The 21733-nt window shown below is 43.4% G+C and overlaps 1 protein-coding gene and 1 long non-coding RNA gene across 11 annotated transcripts in view; one reads left to right on the top strand and one right to left on the bottom strand.

The window, feature by feature from the left end:
- The window catches only part of Slc10a7 (solute carrier family 10 member 7), a 231452-nt gene that overhangs the window by 110436 nt on the left and 99283 nt on the right, over nt 1-21733 (top strand). The window lies entirely within an intron of this gene.
- On the bottom strand, nt 11382-20367 carry LOC121829378 (uncharacterized). Of its 2 annotated transcripts, XR_006072167.2 has the most exons (5): nt 20115-20366; nt 13799-13907; nt 11993-12098; nt 11668-11755; nt 11382-11468 (listed from the first exon to the last, which is right to left on the bottom strand). It is a non-coding gene; the product is annotated as an uncharacterized LOC121829378 (long non-coding RNA). The 2 variants fall into 2 exon arrangements; XR_013051233.1 differs by having other exon boundaries at nt 11668-12098; nt 20115-20367.

Genomic DNA, 21733 nt, shown 5'->3' with positions numbered 1-21733 from the left:
AGTCAGTAGTTTTTGTGTGAGCTCAGTATGTAATGAGTAGCCGAGCCAGGGTCTGCTTCTCACACTCAGTTAGCCCTCCAGAAAGGCGATGCTGACTGTGTAACTGTGTGCCTTGTTGTAAGGGTGGACTGTGCTGGTGCTGAGAGCGTAAGGTGAAGACTGGTTGTGTGCAATGAGTGCATGTTGCCATGGAAAGTCGACCTAGGGTAGTTGGTCTCCTATAAGTGTGGCTTTTAAGTGTTCCCTTGCTTCTCCCAAATTGTTTTCATGGAATGCTGTCCCATATCTTCGGCCATTTTAGTGTTCATTAACCATTTTTTGTAGGAAGGAAGAATATGAAACAAAACCTATTTTTTTTTTGTTCTGGGGATAAATATTAATGGAGTCAGTTATGGAAATGGAGACTGAAAATAATGAAGTGAGTTTTGCATTCCTGCTATGGCCATAGCTGTGAGGAGAGATGTAGGCTAACTTTCACTAGGCCCCAAGGTCGGGCAGTTCACGTCCTGTACTGAGCTGAAGCACATTTGCTGTCAACTCTGGTTAGAGTTTCTCAGTGATGCAGTAATGGTGGCTCAGTCCACATGCAAGGATGCTTGTGTTTATTGAGGTCTTCTAATATGTCTTCGGAGCAATTTCATCTTCATTATATGGAACAGCTTGATGAGATTTTTAGATTTGTTTATATGTGTGAGAGTCACCCATAACTGAGTTTATGGGTAGGTCCCTGTAATCCACTGTCTTCTCAGAAGACCCGTGCTGCATACTGAAAATCTATTACATTGATTATAGACATGTTTGGACTTGATAGAGGGCTTTGTTATAATTTATGGTTTAGCTTTCCGAATTCAGCATTTGAATTATATTAATACAATGCATCATGATCTTACAAGTTAGCCTTTCTCTGTACTTGTTCAGTTTGCCATTCCTCAGGAAACATTCTTCATCCTGAGCCACAAGCTACTCCTTAGCATGGGGTAGACAGTTGCATTCCAGCGTTAACCAAAGGTTATGGGATGTAAATAGAGAATGTTGTACGTAGGCCGTATCATTGAGCTCTTCCTCTCACACCTGTAAACTGTGTAACCAAACACATATTCCTTGATTTTTTTTTTAAGGGACTCAATTTCATATCTGTAAGTAGAAATGCTGTGGGTTGTTATGAAAGCCAAATTGAAAACGTGTGTGTAAAAAGTAGGGCATGGGACCTAACACATAGTAACATTTAGTAGCTAGTCACTATTACCTAACATTTTATTTAATTAACTTGGTTATTGTTTAGCTAATTTTGGTGGGTAAGTGGAAGATTCAGGCATGAGCTTTTCTGAATGGTGGACTTTTAAGTGGCTATTTAAGCAATGGCCTTATGGGGAACAATTCAGAACAGTGAATGGCTTGTTCCAAGGGCCTGAGGCAGGGTTCCTGTGATGTTTTCAAAGCACTAAAGGCAAGCTTTTGCTTGAGTACAGTTAGGATAAGGCTGAAGTTTGCAAGAGTTGCTCTGTTGTGAAGCCCTCTTGGGACTTGATAAAGAGGATTTAAGGGTTTAGTCTAAAGGTTTCATCAGGGACGGAAGCATTTGATTTCAGACTTAGAAGAGGCGTTCAGGCTTGGGTATGAGAACGATCCTAAATGTGCATCAAGGTCAGACAGAGGACTGGGGTTGTAGCTCAGTCCAAGTTGCATACTGACTGGTTATGAGACCCGGGGTCTCCATCACCAAAGCCAAGCTTAAGGAAATAAATGCAGCTGTAGCATTAGCTCATTGGAAGGGGTGTTCTGAGGAAACAGTGGTGGCTGTTTTTGTTGATGTCATCCATATGTGCACTAGTTTCTAGACAGTACATCGGGAGTGACATAATTGACCCTGGGGGTGTGTGGTTTGTAGGAAGTCTGAGGGTCATAGCTCTATGAATGTGTGTGCTGAGTGTTTCTGGGTTTCAGAGTGGCGAGTCGACTGCTGGTGACAGCCACACAGAAGGCATCTGAGTCCTGTGCTCTGCAAGGCAGTCTCCAGACATCCTCAGCTCTAGTCAGGAACTGCCTTAAAAAAGCTCTCATTAGGTAAGCAAGTGTAATCAGAGAATTGTGTCCTCATAGGGTGTACACGTTCAAGAACCTGTTATCTGCATGTACACTACAGACACACTCACTTGCTCACTTAGATCCGCGCGCGCGCACGCGCGCGCGCACACCTCTCCCTATAAGGAGACAGCCAGTATGTTCTTTTTTTCCCTTGTTACTACTTCTGGCTGTTCAGCCTCCATGTTGTTTAAGGAGCGGTCTGCATGCATAGGAGCGGAAGGAAATAAAGCACATTTACCCATCCCTTTAATTTATAAGGTACACAGACGGCATGATGTTCACTCTTCATTGGAGAACACCACGGATCATGTTATGTGTAACAACTTTAATATGTAAGTCATGTCTCAGAACTGTGCAGTGACAGCAGGCCCCACATTGTTCTGTGTGCAGTGATGAGCACAGCAGTTGCACACATACGCACGAATAGATCACAGTGAGCATCCCCTGAGCTCCGTTTGCAGACATTGTATCTCCACCATGACAAAATTCCCACAAGAGGGTAAATTATTAATGCCTCGGAATCTGCGGGGTTCAGCAGATAGGCGCGGTGTTATTGACGGCAAACTTTATCTCTTTTATTTCTGAGGCATATAATGAAATAGGGAGACCCTCAAGTAACCACAGTTAGTGTTTAGGCTAATTTTGTAGGGGCCAGCGGGCTTTTGCCTTAATGTGTACAAGTACGATTTTTGTCTCTCACAGCAGATTGGAAGTAGATAGAGGGAGAGAGAATTGGCACTAATTTATGAGCCCTTCCAGCCCTGTTGGTGTGGTACACCCTGTGAGGGCACATTTCTCTAATTACACTGACTTCACCTAATGAGGGCTTTTAATGACAATTACTGATTAGAGTTGGGGATGTTTGGGGACCTTACGGAAGATGTATTGACTTGCAGAAGGCAAGACTTCATCTACCCTTTTGTGTAGCTCAGGCCCCCGCAGTTTTCCAGCCACTCTGAAGTCCGTCTCTGCACCTCGCCCCAAATATCCGAGTGCACCAAACGGAGACGCTCAGACACACTTTATTTCTCAGCTTCAATTAGGTCAAAGAGTTCAGGAATCCTGTGCTTTTAGCAGTGTCTTTACGCTTTTCTTCCTTGGTGATGCTCACATGGACGGTTTCTCTGTTTGGTAACAAGAATAACCCATAGTCCAGAATGTTCTTTTTAGAAACATTGACTTGAACTGTGACAAATGGACACCTGACATTGTTTTCCTCTTCACACATTTGCAGTCTGCACATTTGGGGGCACAGTACTGAGACGTTTTGGTATATTGTGTAGGATATGCATATGAGAACTGTAATGAAGACTGAGAAACTGCCATGATTAGGCTGAGCTGTGTTGTGCTTCTTCTGATCAGTGTGCTCACTAGAGATGATGTAATGTTCTGTATACTTTAGTGAGGTAGAAGAAAGGACTCTGAATGGTTCTACCACCAAGAAATGATAAACAGATGCATTTACCCTGATTTAAATGTTATATATGATGTATCCAGCGGTTCATGGTGCACCACAGTTATATACAACTTTTAATGTACCAATTAAAAATCAACTTCAAACCACACAGCAGTGGTTACTTGCTATGGTACCCAAACCATGCATTTACATAGTCTACATGGCCTTTTTGGAGCAAAGTAGAAATTTTCTTTATAAATCCAGATGGTATATTATTTGCTTATCTTTTTATAATCAGCAAGCATCTCTGTTGTGCAGCACCCTGACATCCTGTCCTAGCAGGATGAGCTGTTCAGGCTGCTCTGACACTCTGAGAGGCCTGGCTAGTCTGGAACATATTGACCAAGGCTGGTTTTGAATTCAGGGTTCTTTGACCTCAACCTCCAATGTGCTATTATTATAGTCATGTGCCCTGACTTTTAGCAAGGTAATAGTGCTAATATGTATCTTTTTTTAGCTTCATATGTGTACCTCTTAATGGGAATAGACCAATCTTTGCTTGATTTTCCTTTTCAAGTTGCATTAGTTTCAACTAAAACCTTTCTTGCTTTTATGTTTTCATCTTTACAACCATTATTATTATTGTTATTATTAATTATTGTGTGGTGTCTCTGATGTGTCTGTGTAGTAGGATATTTTAAGGTATGTTACTTTTGTTCATACTGTATTTGGTTAACTCTGTGAAGCTGTATTACTGTGCCTGTGTAAAACACCTGATGGTCTAATAAAGAACTGGCCAATAGCAAGGCAGGAGAAAGGACAGGTGGGGCTGGCAGGCAGAGAGAATAAATAGAGAGAGAAATATGGGAGGAGAAATCTAGCAGCTAGAGAAGGAGGAGGACTCCCCGGGCCAGCCACCCAGCTACACAGCAAGCCACAGAGTAAGTAAGATTTACAGAAGTAAGAGAACAGGAAAAGCCCAGAGCCTAAAGGTAGACGGGCCAATTTAAAGTTAAGGAAAGCTGGCTAGAAACTTAAACCAAGCTAAGGCTGGGCGTTCATAATTAAAAATAAGCCTCCGTGCGTGAATTTATTTGGGAGCTGGGTGGCGGGCCCTGCAAACGAGTGGGAACCCCCAACAGCATGCCTGTGCAGCCATGTGTGTATGCGTGTGTCAGAGGACAGTCTTGCGGGGTCAGTTCTCTTCTGTCACCTTTCCTCAGGTCCTGGGGTCCAGCCCAGTCTCTAGCTGTGCACAGCAAGCACATTTGCCTACTGCGCATCTTGCCAGCCCAACCATTTCTTTTTAAATTAAAAACTTTCACCTGGCCATGGTGGTGTACGCCTTTAATCCCAGCACTCTGGAGGCAGAGGCAGGATGATCTCTGTGAGTTCAAGGCCAGCCTGGGCTACAGAGCAAGATCCAGGAAAGGCGCAAAGCTACACAGAGAAACCTTGTCCTGAAAAACAAAACAAAATATTCTTCTGGCAGATCTGAAGTTAGATTTAAGGGAAAAGGTACTTCTATTGCAAACAAATTTAAGCTGAGTAAATTTGAATACCTTGCAAGTGATATTACTGGTAATCTAGGCAGGGAAATAGCACCAATTTTCTTGACTCATCCTGTTTGTAACCTTCTCAGCAGTTCCAAGATTCTGATGAAAGAAATTACCCCTAAAGGATTCTGTATCTTCTTCCCGCTCCTCCTCCACCCCTAGCATATGTTAAGCCTTTAATACCTATTAGTTTGAAGAATACTGGTAGCAGGGGTAGAAAAGCTGCCTCAATGGTTAAGAGCTCTTGCTGCTCTTGCAGAGGACCTGTTCCCAGCAACACATCATAGCTTACTGTCTGTAACTCCAGCTCCAAGTGATTCTTGGTGCCCTCTTCTGGCCTCTGCATGCATGTACTCAGCCACACACACATAAAGCACAGGGACAAATAACCAAATGAATGGAAGCACATGAACTATGAACCAAAGGATGAGGGGCCCCCAACTGGATCAGGCCCTCTGAATGGGTGAGACAGTCATTTGACTTGATCTGTTTGGGAGGCAGCTGTGCGGTGGTGCCGGGTCCTGGGCTCGTTGCATGAGTTGGCTGTTTGAATCCTGGGACTTATGCAGGGATGCTTGGCTCGGTCTGGGAGGGGGGGACTGGACCTGCCTGGACTGAATCTATCAGGTCGATCCCGGTCCTCGGGGGAGACCTTGATCTGGAGGAGGTGGAAATGGGGGGTGGGCTGGGGGGAGGGAGAGGGGGGCGGGAGGGGGAGAGCAGGGGAATCTGTGGCTATTATGTGGAACTGAATGGTGTTGTAAAATAAAAAAAAAAAAAAAAAAAAAAGAAGAATTCTGGTACCAAGTGAGGGCCCGCTGCCCAAGGCACATAGAAGTCATTATTGTGGCACCAGGTTGGGTAAAAATGAAGAGGTTTGTTCAAGGCTACTTGACACAGGCAGTGCATGCTCAAATGTGTGCCCTTTGGGAGTTGCTCGGTCTGAAGATGCCTTGATTCTTAACTGATCATTGTTGCATCTCTTAGGGTGTTTGCCATTTTAGGCCTACATTGTAATTTCATGGGGAGTACCCCTTTGTCTCTGCCATGGCCACTCCACCCAAAGTTCTGAACATAAGGTGCTAGTTAGTGGTCCGAGACTTTTAGTTCTTCTTCTACAGGATCATCCAGATCAGACTATCAGGGGCATCCCTGGCATGTTCTATGGAGTCCCTTTTCCAACAGTTACAAATTAAGGATTTCTGTTCTAGAAATATTTAGTGATACGAGAAAGAACTTAGCTTCATTGTATTTTAGGTTGTTTAATTTTTATTTTTTAAGAGAAGATGATGAGGTTCAGAGAAGGCAGACAATATCAGGATTTGGTTAGTCTGAATGAGATTAGATTGGCTGGGAGTGTGTTGTCAGGGTGAAGACTCCAGCTTCCCACAGGCTTATGATGCTTACATTCTTGGGAATGGCTCCCAAGTCCTGCAGAGAGGCTTCTGGGACACATGACACAACTGGAAGCCTCCTTTACTGAATGCCTGGCAGGAGGTGTGGCCTACAGCAAGGGCTTGCTTTCAGCACCACAATCAGTAATTGAAATCATAAAACATGGCCGCCTTCTGTTGGCGTGCGATGCAGTGTCCTGCCAAGGTTGGTTTGTAGCTAAAGAACCCATTTTTTATTCCTTTACTTATTCAAGCCACTCATTAGTTTAATAAACACATTTCTGCTGGTTTTTGTAAGACACAAAATTGTGCATTGTTCTTTTTTATTCTGCTATTTCACCATTAAATAGCAGAAACTGATATTTTCCATTGTTCTTTTAAATTGAGGTTGATTCCATTTTCATTATATTACATCTTAAACTATTTTTAACTCTTCATAGTTTACATTCAGTTGACATCTGTTAAGTGTCTATTTAGTTTGACAGCGTACTAAACGTTTTTACTTTCATTATTCACAAATTCTGACAAGCCAATAGATGAATGGTCATTTGTATTTTGTAACCTTTTGAGGCTCTTAGCGGCCTGGTCAGTACTTTGTATATTTGATGGTGGTGTGAGCCACTGAAATCCTAATTCCAAGCCAGAAGCTCATATTCAGATTCCAACTATTTCCTTCCCTGCCCAGTACCTTCTAAGGAACCTGATCCACAGCCTTAGACTTAAAGACACTGAAACTGGACTAAGGAGAACAATGTCGTCCCTTTGGAGTGTTTTTGTTATTTATTTTGACACTGCTTTTTGAAGCATTTAAAAATTTTTCTGGACTCAGGCTGGAGAGATGGCTCAGCAGTTAAGAGCACTGGCTGCTTTTCCAGAGGTCCTGAGTTCAATTCCCAGCAACCACATGGTGCCTCACAACCATCTGTAATGAGATCTGGTGCCCTCTTCTGGCCTGCAGGTATACATGCAGACAGAATACTCTATACATAATCAATCAATCAATCAATCAATCAATCAATCAATCAATCAATTTTTAAAAAGAGTTTTGCTGGACTTAAAAAGGGGGCTGGGGAAATGGCTCAGTGGGTAATGTGCTTGCCACACAAGCATGGGGACCTGAATGTGGATCTCCAGTATCCACATAAAATGCTAGGTCTGGCTTGTGTTCTCAACTCCAGTGCTGGGGGACAGACACACACACTGGTGGTTAACTAGTGTAACCGAACTAGTGAGCTCCACGTTCTTCAAGAGACCCTGTCTCAGAAAACAAGGTGGAGACTGATTGAGGAAGATGTCCAGTATTAACCTCTGTAGTGGTCTGAATGAAAAATGCCCCACATAGGCCCATAGGGAGTGACACTATGTTAAGAGCTGTGGTCTTGTTGGAGGAAGCGTGTCACTGGGGGAAGGCTTTGAGGTTTTAAATGCTCAAGCCATGCCCAGAGTCACTCTCTCTTCCTGCTGCCTGAGGATCTAGATGTAGAACTCTGAGCTTCTTCTCCAGCACCATGTCTGCCTGCATACCACCATGTTTCCCACTATGATGATAATGGGCTAAACCTCTGAACCATAAGCCAGTCCCAGTTAAATGTTTTCTTTTGTAAGAGTTGCAGTGGTCATTGTGTCTCTCCACAGCAATAGAAACACTAAGACAATCTCTGTTCTCTATATGGACAAGCATGGGTGAATACACCTGTACAAACTAGCGCATGCATATGTATACATACACACATATGCACAGAGAAGAGAAAGATCCCATTGAATATATATTTGCTTTAAGGAGCTTGGTCTGTATATAGATGGCTGTAGTTTGGGAACTTAAATAGAGTTTCTTGAGCTGGGAGGTGGAACCCATGTGCTAGATGGTCAGGCTTTGATCCTCATCAGATTAGGCTCCTTTTGCCTATATCTACATATAGTAGACAGTGGGCTCCTTTTCCCCTTCTCTTAAAGGCACTAATCCAATTCGTGAGTATCCACTCATGACCTAATTACCCAAAGACCATGTTTAACTGGGCTGAGGCCTTCCACATCTGAACTGGGGGGCAGGCGGGCACAAGCATCAGTTGTAGTGTTGAAGCTAAAATATAGCGTGGCTTCGAAGACCCTCTGAATAAACGAAATGGGATGTGGATAAGTGTTCTGTGCGGTGACTTTTTGTTCCTTTCTCCTGAGCAACCTGACACCGGGCCTCTGGGTTCCAGAGCCTTCTTCAGCCAGAAGATTGTTACTGGCTCACGGAGTCTCTTGACTGTAAGCTGGGAACGAGACTCCTCGTTTAAAACGAAAGACTCTTGGCTTGTGCTTTGTCCAAGGAAGTATAAAATGCCCAGCTAAGGGGGTACTCTGAAACCAAAGTCACTAAAAGAATAGTTGCCAGCTCATCCTCAGAACCCCCTCTTCCCAAAGCAGCAGCCTGTGAATATGGCATGCTTTGAGCATATGCCTCTCAAGTGTTGCTATTGGTCATGATTAGTAAAATGTTGAAATCCAAATTGACCTGTTAGAGCATCCCTCAAATCATGTCACTTTGTGGCGACAGAAGTATAAACTTTTCTTCCTTTAGAAGTTGGAGTTATTTTTATTGTTGTTGTTGACTATTGACTGTTGAATTCCCACGGCACCAACATTCGGTTCTGAACAAGTCATCTTAAATTTACTGAACTCTGTTTCAGGTCAAGCAAGCAATACACACAGTACAAAGCTAAGAAAAGTGAAAGTCTTATATAAGCAACATCCTCCTTGTGTGAGTTCAGACACGGCACTCGATCTAGTACACTTCACTTTCCCCTTGTAATGTGGTAATTAGGCCTATCTCCTAAAGCCCTTGTGGAGATTGAATGATGGATGCCAATACATGTAAAGTACCTCATCTTGAAAATGAAAGGGCTATTATTTCATTAATATTTTCACTACTAAATCTAAGTAGGTTGGTAAAATTGTAGTTTTTGAAAGGTGAGAAATAGAAACGAAAATTTCCTCCTTGCATGCATTTATTAAGTGGTTTTCTTTTCAGATAGGGCCTTATTCTGTAGCCCAGGCTAGTTCCAAACCTATGGCAATGCCCCTATTTCAGCTCCCTAAATACTGGAAATATCATAGGCGTGCTCCACTGTGACTGGTTCTTCAGTGGTTTTTTTTGGGGTGGAGTGTAAATGGTTGATTTTGCAGCTAGGGTTATGAAGTGTCCAAAAGTGACTGTTCTAAGCTTTGAAAAATACAGCTTGATATTGAATACATTCTTCTGTCTACCAGTGTTTAGGACCTACTGAATGATAGGAGATATATCCATAAATAAGAGATAGAAGAGAGACACAGGGAACTGGGCTGCAGCTCATGACAGAACACTTACCTCCCTAGAGTGCGTGAAGCCATAGCTTCAACCCCTGGGTGAGAGGAAGGGGGAGAGGGAAGGAGAGCTGGAGACATAGGCAGGAAGAAGCTAGAGAAGGAAGTTTTTACGGTTAAAGTGTCTGTGTTAGACTCGAAGGCTAAGCGACAGCATGTGGGTATATAGAATGCCGTGCAGTCCAAGGAAAGCCAGCGGGTTGAGAGAAAATAGCAAAATGTTACTCACCAGCAATTGGTGAATACAAGGCAAAGCTGTATAGGCCTTCATTATGCTGTTCTTGGAACTCTAACACACACATTTTGAAGGACAAAATAATCAAATGCTTAAACAACTTGTCAATCTGGAACACATGACATGAAATGCCACAGTATAAGGGTGCCCATTAACTAAAAACATGTTCAACCTCTTGGTATTATTACACATCTGGAGAGAGTTGGGAAGAGAACCTCAGGCCTGTGTATAGTAGGCAGGCATTCTGCTGATGACGTCACTTACAAATTGAAACTGTGGACATACTGAGGGTATCTGGTTGAGAGAGATGCTAGTAGTGTCTTCTATGATTGCTGTAGGGATCAGGGAGAAGTGGGGAGGAACATGCTGTGTAGAAAAACCTGCTGTTGTATCTGCTTCCACTCCTGTATCTGACACTGGGTAATAAAATGAAAACCTGAGTCCAGTTGTGGCAGAGGGAATGAAAGTCAGTGGGTTTGGCAATTCAACTGTCCAAGGGAACAAGGTGGAAAGAACATTCGAGGGAAGCAAGGTGTTTATATTGCAGCTCCTATTTGTAAGGAAAATATTGCTGAGGGGTAAGGGCGCTGCTCCTCCTCCAGGGGACTTGGCTCACAACCATCTATTACTTGAGTTCCGTCTGATGCCCTCTTCTGGCTTCCATGAGCCCTAGGGAAGCATGTGGTACACTGATATGCAGGCAAAAGACCCACACACTCAAAACAGTAAAAATTAAAAAGAAAATGCCATTAACAAATGAAGACACTTCTATAGACAGACTTGTTTTTGTTTGTTGGTTTTTTCTTTCATTGGAAACAAGGTGTTTCTATGTGGCCCTGGCTGTCCTGGAACTCACTCTGTAGACCAGACTGGCCTCACAGAGAGCTGCCTGCCTCTGCCTCTGCCTCCCAGGTGTTGGGATTGAAGACATGCACCACTATGGCTGGCTTTCAGAATAAGTCCTTTGAGTGAGGGTGTTTAAGTCTTAGAAATTATTGAAGAAAGGCTTGTACTTTAAAGATTACCCATGTAGATGTTCTGTTTTTTAAAATTATATTCTCAAATATATAGAAACAAAAAGACAGTATATAAATATCAAAATGAAAATATACCCACTTACCTCCTAACTATGAGTAGTCATGGCTCTTTATGTTTCATTTATGCCAGCATTAGACTGTGTATGTGCACACATGTGTGTTTATGGATGTGTGTCATATCAAAGTTCACTCCACTCCTTGTTGGACAGCTGCAAAGTCAAACATCTGGAAACTTGTACTGTTATATATTATTCTGTTTGGTACTTATGCAGTAGGCTGCTGCAGGTGTCTTAGAGTTTCTATTGCTGTGATAAAACACCATGGCCATAATCAACTTGGCAGGGAAAGGGTTTATTTCATCTTAGGATTTGTAGTCCACCATCCAGGGAAGTCAGAGCAGGAACTTAAGACCGAAACCTGGAGGCAAAAATTGAAACAGCCATGGAAGAATGCTGCTTCCTGGTTTACTCCCTGTGGCTATTTTAACCTGCTTTCTTACCCCAGGACCACCAGCCCCGGGGGTCCATAGTGAGTTGTGTCTTCCCCCATCCATCATCAATAAAAATTTAAAAACAAAACAAAACAAACAAACAAACAAACAAACAAAAAAACGTACCACAGGCTAATCTGGTGGGAACATTTTGTCAACTGATGTTCTCTCCTCATAAATGTTTCAGGCCTGTGTTCAGTTGATATAAAGCACGCTAAGATGAGATACATTAATTACTTCTGTGTTGCTGGGAAAAAATACGCCAAGAAGCCAGGTGGTGGTGGGGCGCACGCCTTTAATCCCAGCACTGGGAATGCAGAGGCAGGTGGATCTCTGTGAGTTCAAAACTAATCTGGTCTACAAAGCAAGCTCCAGGACAGCCAGAGAGCTGTTACACAGAGAGACCCCGTCTCGAAAAACAAAAACAAAAAAGCTTTGGTAAGCTACTTACAAAGAAAGGCTTTATTTTGGTTTAGAGCTCTGGAGGGATAAATTCCAACACGGCAGGGCAGACGTGGCAATAGTCAGGAAACATGGTATCAGGAACAGGAAGCTGGCTGATCACATTCTCACCCATACACAGGAAGCAGAGGTGGGTGGGAGGGAAGGAGGGAGGGAGAGAGAACAGGAAGGGGGGCCAAGCTTTAAAACCTCAGAGCTCACCCCAGTGACTGAAAGACTCCGCCCTCTTTGAATAGCAACTCACTTCGTAGCCCAGGCAGGCTCCTACCTCAGCCTTCTGCCTGTGCTGTCACACAATGTTTGTTATCAAGTGAATAGGCACAGTGCTTAGAACATGGGCACCATCCAGCAAGTGCTCCTTTGAGTATTAACTATCGCAAGTTCTAGCTGTTATCATCACGGCTGTCATCAAAAAGCCTGTGAAGCCTATGTGAGATTGTATCACTGTGGCCTCAGTGTCTAGTTGTTCAGCCTTCTGAGCTTCATATTGGCCAGATGTAGAATGGGAGAGTAGTGGAACCTATCCTACAGTAATTGAGAGAATGAAACAAATTTGGAGAATTTGCAAAGGACTACCTGGACCAAGATACTTAGGATGTAGGTTGTTTACTGTTATTAAGAAGCCTCTCGGTCTCCTAGAATCGCCTTGAATCACTTGCTCATGTCTAGTTGCCTACTACAGTCTTTTAGATTCAACACTGAAAGCAAAAACTGAAGTGGTCACTGAGACAACAGCCATGCTTTCACGCTGTGACGAGCTTGCTAACAACCACAGTAGGGAAGGAGACAGGTGCAGCTTCCAAAGGCCTTCATGAAAAAGATACTGTAAGAACCATGTGTGTGGAGATGATGCAGAGAGGTGAGGTATATGAGGAGATGATGCAGAGGTGAGGTGTATGTAGAGATGATGCAGAGGTGAGGTGCATGTGGAGATGATTCAGAGAGGTGTATATGGAGATGATGCAGAGAGGTGAGGTATATGAGGAGATGATGCAGAGAGGTGAGGTATATGTGGAGATGATGCAGAGGTGAGGTGTATGTGGAGATGATGCAGAGGTGAGGTGCATGTGGAGATGATGCAGAGGTGAGGTGCATGTGGAGATGATGCAGAGGTAAGGTGCATGTGGAGATGATGCAGAGAGGTGAGGTATATGTGGAGATGATATGCAGAGAGGTGAGATATATGAGGAAATGATGCAGAGGTGAGGTGTATGTGGAGATGATGCAGAGGTGAGGTGCATGTGGAGATGATGCAGAGAGGTGAGGTATATGTGGAGATGATGCAGAGAGGTGAGGTATATGTGGAGATGATGCAGAGGTGAGGTATATGTGGAGATGATGTAGAGAGGTGAGGTATATATGGAGATGATGCAGAGGTGAGGTGTATGTGGAGATGATGTAGAGAGGTGAGGTGCATATGGAGATGATGTAGAGAGGTGAGGTGCATATGGAGATGATGCAGAGGTGAGGTGTATATGGAGATGATGCAGAGAGGTGAGGTGCATGTGGAGATGATGCAAAGGTGAGGTGTATATGGAGATGATGCAGAGAGGTGAGGTGCATGTGGAGATGATGCAGAGGTGAGGTGTATGTGGAAATGTTGCAGAGAAGTGAGGTGTGGAGTTGGAAGTTGTCCTGTGTCCCGCCCGGTCCTGAAACTGCTCACACCCAAGTAGAGGCTTATGTTAATTACAAACTGTATAGTTTATGGCAGGCCTCTTGCTAGCTAGCTCTTATATCTTAAATTAGCCCATAACTATTAATCTGTGTATCACCACATGTTCTGTGGCTTTACCTGAGTCCCATTCCATGTTGCTCCTTGGGTGGCTGGCTGGCGTCTCTTCCCTTCAGCCTTTCTTCTTCCTGTCTATCTGCTTGTATTTCCTGCCTGCTTCTAAGCTGCCCTGCAATAAGCCAAACAGCTTTATTTTATCAACCAATCAGAGCAACACATATTCACAACATACAGAAAGACATCCCACAGCGGAGGTGTATGAGGAGATGATGTAGAGGTGAAGTGCATGTGGAGATGATGCAGAGGTGAGGTGTATATGGAGATGATGCAGAAGTGAAGTGCATGTGGAGATAATGCAGAGGTGAGGTGTATATGGAGATGATGCAGAGGTGAGGTGTATGTGGAGATGATGCAGAGGTGAGGTGCATGTGGAGATGATGCAGAGGTGAGAGGGTACCAAAGAAGACAGGTTTCCTCCCTATTAAATGCTCCACCCACCAGTATGAATCTAATTATATTTTGAAGCATAGAGATATTTGAGGCCCATGATAGAGAAGACTTTTGTGAGTCAAGATTGAGTTGGAATTTAACTGTGTTCAAAGCAACATACATTCTGATGAGAAAAGTCAGTATATAATATAATAATTTTATGTGAAATTTTAAAATGATTTGATTTTAAATGCATTTGGGATATTTTCAATCTCTTCAGTTCTGGAATTTTCCTAGAAGAAGGCTTTATATATTAAGAATATCTCCATACTTAGGACTTCTCAGTAGTACATCAAGAACATCTATCCTAGCTCCTTATAAAGTAATTTCCAGGGGTTGGGGATTTAGCTCAGTGGTAGAGCGCTTGCCTAGCAAGCGCAAGGCCCTGGGTTCTGTCCTCAGCTCTGGGAAAAAAAAGGGAAAAAAAAATTAATTCCAGTGTTGTATTTTTTTTAGTATAGTCTGTTAATGTTTAAAATTCTTCCGGTCATTCACCGTGATCTTGAGCAGTACAGTCTGAAGTCAGTTTTTAAAACACACGATCTCACTATTCGATGACACCCACTCTGTGACTCTTTCTGTCAATTCACTGCATGTTGAATGTGTGGCAGCTCCTTACAGGCGCTGAGAACACAGACAGGGAAATGGCTCCAGGCTCCCCTTCCACCTGCCCTGTCCAGTCCGTGGAAACTGAGCTGTTGAGGAAAGCTGTCCTGAAAGCTAGTAAGTGCCCATGATGCTAATGTCCTACACATCCAGGAATGGCACAAATAAAGATGGGACCAATTAGAAGCTCATCACCATACACAGACCTGGAGCCAGTCAAGGCCCTCCCCCTCCCCAGGAGAGTCAAGGGCTTCTGAAAAGGGAACTAGGAAGGCAATTTGTAGTACTCTTATATAAGTGCCACTTTTATACTGCTGCTGGAACACCCAGCATGGGCATGTTCTGTGGCGTGGTGGTAGAACTCACGAACTTCTATTTCTGCAAAGGGAGAAGCATAACCAAAGCCTTTGTTGGCTTAGAATTCTTTATTATCCCATGAATTTAGGAAGACCACATGCCTTTTCTAAAGATGGGAAACGTTTTATTTTTCCTTCTGAATTTAGGGATCATTATTTGAGGGTAGTGATCTGTAAACGTTGATCCACAAATACTTCTTCAAGAGTCGTTGAAGTGCTTGCTTTTGGAGAGTTTAGAATTGAAAGCTAAGCTCTCTCATTAACAAGCAGAGAGATGCAAATGCCATCTAGGTGACTGATAGTGCAAGGAGGATCTTAGGGGCTAGCTTCCAGAAAGGGCCATCCAAGGGCGGTCTTTAAGAAAGATTGCCTAGGGCTGACTTGGGGCAAGTATGTGGTAGAAACAGAACTTGCTCCTTTGGGGGAAGGGAAAGAAACCCTTGCTTCCCTGAAGACGGATGGCTCCTCTTTGTCTGAAAGAGTGGCAGTGACAGATTGCAGGGTGGGTGACAGCAGATCTTGCTTGTCTCCAGTGAGGATTTTTCTTTGGCGGGTGGAAGGGTTCAAACTGTGGAGTCTATTTGGGATGAGTTATCTCTAATCTCTGCCTATCCCAGGAGAGAGAGGGAATGACTAATTGAAGCATCCCATAACAGTAATTGAGACGGATTGAAAGTGGAAATGAGTGATTAACCGTGGCCTCTTCCTGGCATTGCACACGGTGATAGTGGAGTAGGTTTCTAGGGGTGTCTTGGTGGTTCAGTCGCACAAATGACCACACAGCTCTTCTAATTAACTTTAAGGGCAATATGTTTCCGCCCTAACTTAAATTTCAGATACTTGTTGTTCTGTTTTACATCATCCCAGAATGGAAGTTGGTTACAAGGCTGACAAGCAGAGGCAGATTTATCCAGAAGCTAATGAAGGACCTTCATTTGTACAGGCCCCTTCCTAAGGCCTGAAACTAATTTTATATTCCATTCTTTTAAGAAGAACCACCAGAATGTATGAAGTTCAGTTCCTACAGAACCTGCTGCTGTCTATGTGGCAAAATTCTCACTACAAATGAATGTCTGACAAATTGAAAGTTTTGATGAAGAGGTAGACAGAATTTCATCACTCAAGAGATTTTGGAACTGTTTAAATTTAAAATGTGCTCCAGTCCATAACTGTGTGCCTTATCTATTCTCTCAGATTATAGAAATTAAAATAAGCAATGCTACTTTTATGCTTCTGTAAGTAACTATTTGATTCCTTTATTGAAATATTAATAACGTTTAAAGGGGAAAGCATAAGAAAACTACATTATAATAACTATAATGATAATAATATAGACATATTGTTTGTATATTGGTGTGTGCTGGTACAGTTGTATACAGGAATCAGATGAATTCGCTTCAAAATATGTCACCAGATTTCCTACATCCCGCACTGTGATGTATAATGTATGATGGTGTAATCTCTGTGTGGCTTTCTGCACCAGCAGGTTTAGTTCCTTGTGAGTGGCAGGCACTCAGAACACATATTCCGAGCTAAAGCTAAGTACATGTGGGGAATTGGGTTATTTTTCAAACTAAAAATAAACATTGGCAGGATCTCTTTAGTTTGAAAAAAAGTAAAATATATCACCTAAAGATAGTTGTTTGCACATTGATGGTAAGTAGGTTTTATGAGGCAGAATTCTCATCTCCCAGACTCTCTGTAATTACCTTCTGGTAACTTGAAGTGTACCATCATGAGTCCACTGGGCCATGTCATCTGCGTGATTACCAAATGCAGAGTTACACAGGCAGCCTGTATGCCTCTGTGGAAGACACACTTCAACATATACTCAAAAGAAAAGGCATTTTCTCCTTCGGTTGTACCATAGTTGCTGATTTTGTCCTCCTTTTGATAGGGTTAGAAGTTGCCTCAGAGAAATGAAAACCAACAAATGCTCGTTTCAAACATTTTATTTGCCCAGCCATACTTTTAATGCTGTGCTTACGTGAAGCTAGTCCTTTAGGGAGCTTCTTTCCCAGTAGTTATCAAAGTCTGCTCAAAATGCCTCTTAAACAGGAGGGTAGCTCTCTCCTGCTTGCTCTCCCATATTCTCTTCATTCCCCAGTGTGTAGACAGTGACAGCTATTTGTATAGCAGGAATCACTGCATGAACTTTGACCTGTCTAGTCTGTCAAGGGCCAGGCCACTTTGAAGCTCTCGGGAACTTTACATCCCTTTACATATAATTGGTAGGGTTTTGAGAAGTAGTCAGGGAAAGAGGGTAGACTCCTGTTGGCGTGCCCTTTGGAAAGAGTAAAAGATATAGAAATGGATGCATTCGTGTAGAGCAAAGGACTCTACAACAAGCATTGATATTTCACATAAACCATTTTCTTTCAGCCAGATGTGTTCTCCATTTTGAAAGTTTGACCTTCAGGGAAGCTTATTTCTCACTTCTGAGCTTCTTAGTTATTCAGCCTCATAGGCAATTAAATGAGAGAATATTTCTTTCTTTTAATTTTTGAGATTGTAGTATAATTACATTTCTCCCTTCCCTTTCCTCCCCCATCCCCCATACATCCCTCATTGTTCTTTTCCAAGTTCATGACCTCATTTTTCATTAATTGTTATTACATATATCTCTGTCTATGTGTGTACGTATATATTCCTAAATTCATTTTAGGCTAGCTATCTCAGTATTGGACACAGTTAGTCCTAACATCTGCAACAATTACAGAACTAAGATGGTAACTTTCCTATTGGCAGTCTCATTTCCCAAGGATGTGTTTGTGCTGATGAGCTCTCCAAGGCTCCTGATGAATCTGCTTCAATAAACAGTTTTAGATAAAGGATGCCTGAACTAAAAACTGACTTTTGACAAGAGTAGGGATAATTACTGGGGACAACATAACCCTCTATAAACACTGATGGATATGGACTGTCTTGAGCTGTTGAACAGCATATATCTGAACAAATAGGGCCTTAATGGTTTGTTGAGTGGGGCCATAAAATGGAAATAATTTGGGCACTTTTCCTAAGCTCTGATTCTGTTAGGCCAGTTCAGACAGTCTCCACAGGAAGCAGACACTGAGGTCAGAAGTTGGGTCAAAGCCTTTTAATTGTGGGCGTCCATGCTGCCTCTGGGCTTGGGTCAATAGCCTCCCGGGCTCTGACTGCAGGCTGGAAAGGGTATATTATGGGGGCTCAGGTGGTCGACTAGACTCTTCTAATGCTCCATTGTGAGCAGCAGATTATCTGCTTTGCAGGTTATCTGATCTTCTGTCACCAGCCTTCCCGTTGGGCTTTCTGTTGTCAAGGACAGGCTGATGCAGTCAGTCGGGTACAGTGAACTCTGCGGTCCCCTCACAAATCCAGATACCAATCACTCACATGCTGCTGTGTTGGATGACTTTAGGCGTTTTGGATTTGGTATTTTCTCAACCTGACTCTGTATTCTCTGTACTTGACTAAACTTCCTCATTTTATTCTCATCACCAAGAAGTCTGCAGGCTAGGAATCAAATGTGTCATCACACACACACACACACACACACACACACACACACACACACACACACACACACACACACCGTGCAAAGTGAGATGCTTAGGACACCTTTTCTTTGTCCACGTTCTCTCTAACATAGGTGTGGCACTGCAGAGTGAGTCTGGAAGCTCTTTGGCCTGTGTTGCCCTTGGTTCCCTGGCAAGCAGCTCCGCTTGGGTGAAAAGAAACGGTGCTTGTCAACATATGCATCATTCAGGAAAACCAAAAGGCTGTGTTGTGACTCGTGTTCTGGTTAAAGACCAGCATATTTGTATCATTCCCTCGTGTTTTTGTTAACACAGAGAGAAAAGAAGAGTCAATGAGACAGGCAAAGAGACAAACATAGAGGACTACAATAAGCTCTGTGGTTAAGTAGGAGTATCCTGATAAATGATTGGTAGCTCCTTGCCCTCCCTTATGGCATAAGAAGACATTCTTATATCTTATATGCCAAAAAGGAAAGTGGCATACTCTTAAATATTGATCTCTTGTCTTAGCACTGGATCCCACCTTCCTCCTAAGGACTGACAGCCCACTTTGTTCTCTCCCCATGGAAGGCATCCCTTTCCTGTGATCCATAGTCCTCGGATGCCCTGAGATAAAGACTGCTTCCGTTAGGATCAGCGAGCAGCAGCCATTGCCTTTGAGAACCCAGGACTTCTCCTGTTCTTCAGTATGCTGTTGGTGTGTCTTAGTTTTCTATGAGCTCAGCAGCATTCCTTCTGTAGCGCTCCAGTGAGAACCTGTGCACTGAGCTTGGTTGGTCTTAGGCTGTTCTGCTGCTTTGAAATATACCACATACAGCTCACAATTCCATTTTATTTTCTCCTGAAGCTCCTTTACTATGAATCCCTTAGTTCCCACCCCCTTCTACTAAAATCCCACTCAACTCTGGAAGCCAGCGTCAACTCTGCTTCTTTGGCCTCTTCCATTATTCTCACTTTGTTCAGACCAGCTAAGCGGTTCTTCACTTTGTTTACAAGAAACAAAGAAGACTAATACTAAGTAAGCATTGGCCAACAGTACCCTGTAAGATAAAAAATAACAAAGCTGTGATCCAAGTAAGTTCAGTGAAACTCCAGAGTGGGGCGGTGGTGACTAGAGAGATGGCTCAGTGGTTAAGAGTGCTTGTCACTGTTGTGGGAGAGTTCATTCCCAGCACTCACACGGATGCTCACAACCATCTGTACCTCCAGTTCTAGAGTCCAGCTTGCCCTTGACCTCCACAGGCAAGCACTCATACATATAAAAATAAATGTAAGAAAAGAAATTTTAATGAGTGTGGTGGTTAACATTGATTAGCAATATAATAGATTTGATAATTACCTAGAATACCAGTCTCTGACTATACTCATGAGGAAGTTTCTAGATTTGGTTAATTGGACAGGCAGACTTACCCAAAATGTAGATGGCACCATTCCATGGGCTGGACTGAATTAAAATGTGGAAGTGAGCTGAACACCAGCATCTCTCTCCCTCTTCCCCCGTCTCCCCCCATGGACTGCAACCTCAAACTGGAAGCCAGAATAAGCTCTTCTCTCCTGGGGTGCTTTCCAGTGTTTTGGCATAGCTCCAGGAAAGGTAACTAAGGGGGATGCCTCTCTCTAGAGGTCCCCTGAAAATGGAAGAAGTAGATCTGGATGCCTTCATTCTGACCTATGACTCTTTATTTTTGTTACATCACATTCATGCTGCATTGTGAGATAATGAATGAGGAATCTGAGAAATTCATTCAGAACAAGTGTGTGTGTGTGTGTGTGTGTGTGTGTGTGTGTGTGTGTGTGTGTGTGTGTGTATGCGCGTGCTCGCGCGCGCACGCATGCCCACCCAGGAAAGCATTTGGTAAGGGAAGCCTGAATTTCTTTCAGGACCTAAGTCTAAGGACTTTTTATTAAGGTAATAATGTTAAGCATGCCATCCACGCGTGCTCATCTTGACTTTCTCTTCCTGCAAAGTACACAGATTACTTCTCATACTATCAGGAAAATGGCCAAATTAACCTGAGGTCAATTGCTAGATTATCTTTCTCTGGCCATGATATGACTCACTGACTTTATTTGCCACTTTCTTTTTCTTTTAATTAAGCATTTGGAAAGATGCGTAGTTGTTATTTGTTATTTGTTAACTGTGACACAGACAGAAGTGTGTGTGCACTCACACACTTGCATGTGCACACACATGCATACACACTCCATACCCGAAAGAAACAACTTCAGGGAAGAGAAGGTGAGAAGGTAACTGAGGTGGGAAAGGAGGGGTGGCAGGGGCATCCCATTCTGTGGTGGCAGGAGCTTGCCACAGGGCTTCCACACTCCTCGCTACGTGTCGGAGCAAGAAGTAGAAAGTGGCTCCAGCAATGGGGTGGAACCCTCAGGACCCACTCTTGATGCTGTCTGTGTCTTCCGGCTGGGTCCTTTGTTCCCCAAAGTCTCACAGCCTCCAAAAACAGCAGCTGAGAACCAAGTATCAAAAGCAGGAGCCTGTGGGCACACTCCATATGCAAACCACAGCAGGAAACAGGAAAGAGCATGAAGCCTGAAGAATACTAAGTGTAGTTGAAAATAAGTTTTTGTTTTTATAAAACCGAGTTTTCTTCCATGGAAAGTACCCAGAGCTCTGTGGAGGAAGATGAGGGTGAGAAAAGTTGAACTGTGAGACTGCTCTCACACACTCGAGAGTTCTGTGGTCCTTCTCTCATGCCTGGCATGAAGGGAAGCAAGATGGTTCTCACCAGCCCTCAAGTGCCAGGCCGTCCTGCTGGGGCCTTCAGAAGCAGAAGCTGACTGCACCTTGCCTGAGCTTTTTTCAGTCAGCAGTGTGGCAGAGAGCATGAGAGAAGTGGGTAGACCAGTAGGCAAGACAGCCTAGCCCTTGCCACAAATGCAACCATACATAGGACTTTGAAGGGGAAATGGAGGAGGCAGCGGTGGCCACATGGGGATCATGGCAGAGTCAGTTCTGAAGCACGGAAGAGAATGTCCACGCTGCTCTGGGCCTTAAAGGACTTCCTTCCTCT

Source organism: Peromyscus maniculatus, chromosome 5 (assembly GCF_049852395.1).
Source record: "Peromyscus maniculatus bairdii isolate BWxNUB_F1_BW_parent chromosome 5, HU_Pman_BW_mat_3.1, whole genome shotgun sequence".
Lineage (NCBI taxonomy): Eukaryota > Metazoa > Chordata > Mammalia > Rodentia > Cricetidae > Peromyscus > Peromyscus maniculatus.
This window is presented reverse-complemented; position numbering and strand designations above follow the sequence as displayed.